We start from the raw sequence: 6,126 nt of genomic DNA on the forward strand, positions 1-6,126 counted from the left end.
ATAGGGCTTCCTTGGTAGCTCGGTGGTAAAGAACCTGCTTGCCAATGCAAGAGGTGTGGGTTTGATTCCTGGGTCAGGAAGATCGCCTGAAGAAGGAAATGGCAACCTACTCCAATATTCTTGCCTGGGAAATCCCATGGACAGAGGAACCTGGCGGGCTACAGTCCATGGGGTCTCAAAGAGTCGGACATGACTAAAAGACTAAAAAACAACGACAACATAGATAAGCAACAAAGATTTATTGTACAGCACTGGGAATTACAGCCATCATTTTGTAATAACTTTTAATGGAGTATAATCTATAAAAATAGTGAATCATTATGCTGTACACGTGAAAATAATACAACATTGTGAATCAACTATGCGTGTGTGCTAAGCCACGTCAGTCATGTTCGACTCTTTGCAACCCAATGGACTGTAGCCTGCCAGGCTCCTCTGTCTATGGCAGTCTTCAGGCAAGAATACTAGAGTGGGCTGTCATTTCCTCCTCCAGGGGATCTTCCTGACCCAGAGATCGAAACCACGTCTCCTGTGGCTCCTGCATTGCAGAAAGATTCTTTACCACTGAGCCACCAGGGAAGCCCCAAATCAACTATTCTTCAATTTTAAAAAGAAGAAGAAAATATGGAAATAACCTAGGACACTAAATGGCTTTGTGGGATAGAGATATACCAGTCTGGACTGTCTAACTTTTAGGCAGTTACATAAGAAAGAAATATACATTTTATGTTAGTGTCATGTCAGTTTTTTAAGCTGTTTGTACATCTTGTTGCTAGACTACAGCTTAGCATTAGATCAAATGGGAAGGCAACGCACAGAATGCCAGAAGACGTTTGTCATTCTCGTGTTCTACAAAAGATGCATATCTATAATCCAAAAGGAACTCTAGCAAATCCATAAGAAAAATACGGATAACCAAATAGAAATAATTGACAAATAGCATTAAAAAGTACATCTTAAGAGTCCAAAATCCCAATACACGTATCAAAAGGTGCTCAGTGTCACTAATGCAAATGCAAATTAAAACCATGATGCAATGCCATTTAATAACACCAGAATGGTTAATCCAAAAAGGATAAAAGCAAGTGTTGGGGAGGCTGAGAAACTCAAATGTACCACTAGTGAAAGGGTATATTGCCTCAATCATCTGGAAAGACTGTTCGACAGGGTCTTTAAAACGAAATATGACAGATTCTATGATCCAGCAATTCTATTTTGGGTATATACTTAAAAGGCTTGTATAAGAATGTTTATAGTATCATTGTTACTATAGCCCCAAACTGGAAATCACCCAGATATTCATCTCTAATAAGGTGGATATATGAATTACATTATAGTTATACAATGGAATACTGTAGAACAATGAGAATGAATCATTTACAACTTCTTACCTTGGTAGATACTTCAAACACACTACTGAGAATTCAAGAGTTAAAAACAGGCAGCACAACTGTGTGGTGTTTACTAGTCAGGACATCATTTATCCTTGGAGGGCCAAGGGTAATACCTGGAACACAGCATGAGGAGGCTTTGAGGGTTCTGTTACTTGAAGTCTGTGCTAATTACTTGGGCGTAGTCACCTTGGAAGAACCCACTGAACTGTATATTAGGACTTGTGAGTTATTTTATATGCACAGTTTTTAAAGAAAATTTAAAAGAATTTAAGCAAATAATATATGTTAAAGAGAGGAAAAGGAGTGGTAAAAAAAAATGAATCACTTAAAACTAATCAACTCATTAAACTACTTTTCTAACCGTGGTTAGTGTATTAAATTTTCCCATATTGATTATTAAGTGACCCCATAAAATTGATTACATTTAAAATGTAATAATCTGACAATTTTTAGATTTATATCTCATGTAGGAGCATAACTGTGATCATTCATTTAATGATTATTTTTTAGCGACCGTTCTGTGTCAGGCATTGGGTTAAATTCTGGGAATACAAATTATAAGTCAAGTCATCATAAGATGCCTAGGGACTAACAGATTAGGCTCAGTTATATTATTTTACCTGCCACATATAATGTGATAGCTGTGTTACATATATAACACACATATATACATAATATAAAATGTATATAATTATATATAATATATATTTAGTGCATACATTATAACAATATAATGTATAACATTCATTTATATGTGTTATATATAGTGTTTAGTATATACATATTATATGTTATATATTAATATTTTATACCATTTATTGTATATACAGAATCATATATAATTATAACAACTGCTTATTTTACATAATGTATACTCCATACAGAGGGTGTGTGTGTGTATACTCAGTCATATGTGACTCTTTGCGAACCCATGAACTGCAGCACGCCAGGCTTCCCTGTCTTTCACCACATCCTGGAGCTTGCTCAAACTCATGTCCATTGAGTCGGTGATGCCATCCAACCATCTCATTCTTTGTCGTTCCCTTCACCTTCTGCCTTCAATCTTTCCCAGCATCAGGGTCTTTTCCAATGAGTTGGTTCTTTGCATCATGTGGCCAAGTATTGTAATATCAGCTTCAGCATCAGTCCTTCCAATAAATAATCAGGACTGATTTTCTATAGGATTGACTGGTTTGATCTCTGTGCTGTCCAAGGGACTCTCAAGTTTTCTCTAGCATCACAATTCGAAAGTATCAATTCTTTGGTGCTCAGCTTTCTTTATGGTCCAACTCTCACATCTGTACATGACTACTGGAAAAACCATAGCTTTGACTAGATGGACCCTTGCCAGCAAAGTAATGTCTCTGCTTTTTAATACACTGTCTAGGTTTGTCATAGCTTTTCTTCCAAGGAGTAAGCGTCTTTTAATTTCATGGCTGCAGTCACCATCTGCAGTGATTTTGGAGCCCAAGAAAATAAAGTCTGTCACTATTTCCATTGTTTCCCCATCTATTTGCCATGAAGTGATGGGACCAGATTCCATGATCTGAGTTTTCTGAATGTTGAGTTTTAAGCCAGATTTTTCACTCTCCTCTTTCACCTTCATCAAGAGGCTTTTTAGTACCTCTTCACTTTCTGCCATAAGGGTGGTGTCATCTGCATATCTGAGGTTATTGATATTTCTCCCGGCACTCTTGATTTCAGCTTGAGCTTTATCCAGCCCGGCATTTCGCATGATGTACTCTGCATAATGGCATCACCGACTCAATGGACATGGGTTTGGGTAGACTCAGGGAGTTGGTGATGGACAGGGAGGCCTGGCATGCTGCAGTTCATAAAGTCACAAAGAGTCAGACATGACTGATTGACTGAACTGGAACTGGAACCCTGCATATAAGTTAAATAAACAGAGTGGCAATATACAGCCCTGACACACTCCTTTCCCAATTTTGAACCAGTCTGTTGCTCCAGCCTATGCTGTACAGTAGGCCTTTGTTGGTTATCTATTTTATATATATATATATATAATATTGGAGAAGGCAATAGCAACCCACTCCAGTACTCTTGCCTGGAAAATCCCATGGATGGAGGAGCCTGGTGGGCTGCAGTCCATGGGGTCGCTACAAGTCAGACACGACTGAGCGACTTCACTTTCATTTTTCACTTTCATGCATTGGAGAAGGAAATGGCAACCCACTCCAGTGTTCTTGCCTGGAGAATCCCAGGGACAGGGAAGCCTGGTGGGCTGCCATCTATGGGGTCGCACAGAGTCGGACATGACTGAAGCGACTTAGCAGCAGCATATTTATTTAATATTAGCATATGTTTCTTAATCCTAAACTCCAATTTCAGCTGAGACCTGCAAGATGAGAAGTTGCCAGAGGAAAGGCAATGAGAAGGATGCAAGCCTGAGACAAGGCTTGTTCAGAGGAATAAGACAAAGGCCATATGCCTGAGGGGTGAACATTTGAAGAGTCAGAATACTAAAGGCCTCCACTTTTACTCTAGAAACAATGGGGAGATATTGAAAGGATCTTGGCAGGGAACATGATGTAATTTATATATGGCTGGATGGCATCACTGACTCGATGGCTGTGAGTCTGAGTGAACTCCGGAAGTTGATGATGGTCAGGGAGGCCTGGCGTGCTGCGATTCATGGGATTGCAAAGAGTCGGACACGACTGAGCGACTGAACTGAACTGAACTGATATATTTATATTTAGAGTTTATTGTGGTAGCTGCTAGTAAAATGGGAAAGAAAGGGACCTGCTAGAGAACAGCAAGAAGGAGTAAGATGAAGTCTTGATGGAGGAAATGAATGAGAAAAAGGACAGAAATTAAATTCAGAGATTAGGGTCATATTATGAAAACTTTTTATGTGCTTCATTAGGTTCTCACGGCAAGTACACTGGGGTGGTTTGCCATTCCCTCCTCTGGTGGATCACATTTTGTCAGAACTCTACACTATGACCCGTTTGCCTTGGGTCGCCCTACACAGCGTGGCTGACAGCTTCACTGAGTAATGCAAGCCCCTTCGCCACGACAAGGCAGATATGCAAATAATATCACTTTAATGGCAGAAAGCAAAAAAGAACTTAAGAACATCTTGATGAGGGTGAAGGAAGAGTGAAAAAGCCAGCTTAAAGCTAAATATTAAAAAAAATAATAAAACTAAGATCATGGCATCTGGCCCCATTATTTCAATGCAAATAGAAGGGGAAAAGGTGGAAGCTGAACAGATTTCTTCTTCTCGTACTCTAAAATCACTGCAGATGGTGACTGCAGCCATGAAATCAGAAGACAATTTCTTTTGTGTCAGGAAAGTTATGACAGTGTGTTGAAAAGCAGAGACATCACTCTGCCAACAAAGGTCTGTATGGTCTTCCCAGTGATCACATACAGAGCTGGACTATAAAGAAGGCAGAGCACCAAAGACTTGATGCCTTTGAACTGTGGTGCTGGAGAAGACTCCTGAGAATCCCTTGGACACTGAGGAGATCAAACCAGTCTTAAAGAAAATCAACCCTGAATACTCATTGGAAGGACTGATGCTGAAGCCGAAACTCCAGTATGTTGGTCGCCTAACGCAAAGAGCTAGTACCTGATGCTGGGAAAGACTGAGGGCAGAAGGAGAAGAGGGCAGCAGAGAATGAGATGGCTGAATGGCATCACTGATGCAATGGACATGAATGTGGGCAAACATCACTGATGCAATGGACATGAAGGTGAGCAAACTCTGGGAGATGGTGAGGGACAGGAAGGCCTGGCGTGCTGCAGTCCATGGGGTCCCAAAGAGTTGGACACAACTGGGTGACTGAACGATAACAACATGAAGACTTTTAGTGTTGGGGTGGGGAGTATGGATTTAATTTATAAGGAAAGAAAAAGTTTAAATCAAGGATATGATTGTGGTTTCACTTCATGAAAATGATTTTATTAACAATGTGTTGGACAGTCCTGAGAACAGAGAGGCATGAAGATCAAATTGGAGGTAATTGTGTGAAGTGAAAAGTGAAAGCTATACAGGTAATGAGGGGTTTGACTAGGATGAGAGTCAGGAGAGTGCGAAAAAAACAGACATGCATGCGCAGAACACTGTGGGAGAGGAAATCTTTAAAATTTGGAAGTTTATGGATGAGAAAACAATCCCCTATTGATGAGTAGGGGATCAAAGAGTAATTATGCTTTATGTTGGGTTTTTCATCAACCAAAAAATGGATGATAAGGGACAAATGTGTGTGTGTGTGTGTGTGGCATCTGCATAGACAACTCAGATGACACCTCAGAAATGTATAGTCCTGCCAGAGGAGAGAAGAAAGAATGCCTAAGTAGAGAGAGAAAGAAAATATGCTAAACTTCAGAGAGATAAGAAGAGGGAAAATTCTGTGGGAAAAAAATATACAAGAAAGGGAAGAGATAAACCTGGAAAATTTATCACAGAAACTCCAAAATAAGAGAACTCTCCAAAGGAAAGGAAATATCAATAGTATTAAAGTGACAGAGAAAACAAATCTCTTGCATCATTATGGCCACTTTTCAAATCTTATTTTCACTTCAGTTGCTCAGTCATGTCCAACTCTTTGTGACCCCATGAACCGCAGCACACCAGGCCTCCCTGTCCATCACCAACTGCCAGAGTATACCCAAACCCATGTCCACTGAGTCGGTGATGCCATCCAACCATCTCATCCTCTGTTGTCCCCTTCTTTTTAAGACAATTTAATATCCTGAC

This window comes from Bos indicus, chromosome 5, assembly GCF_029378745.1.
Source record: "Bos indicus isolate NIAB-ARS_2022 breed Sahiwal x Tharparkar chromosome 5, NIAB-ARS_B.indTharparkar_mat_pri_1.0, whole genome shotgun sequence".
Lineage (NCBI taxonomy): Eukaryota > Metazoa > Chordata > Mammalia > Artiodactyla > Bovidae > Bos > Bos indicus.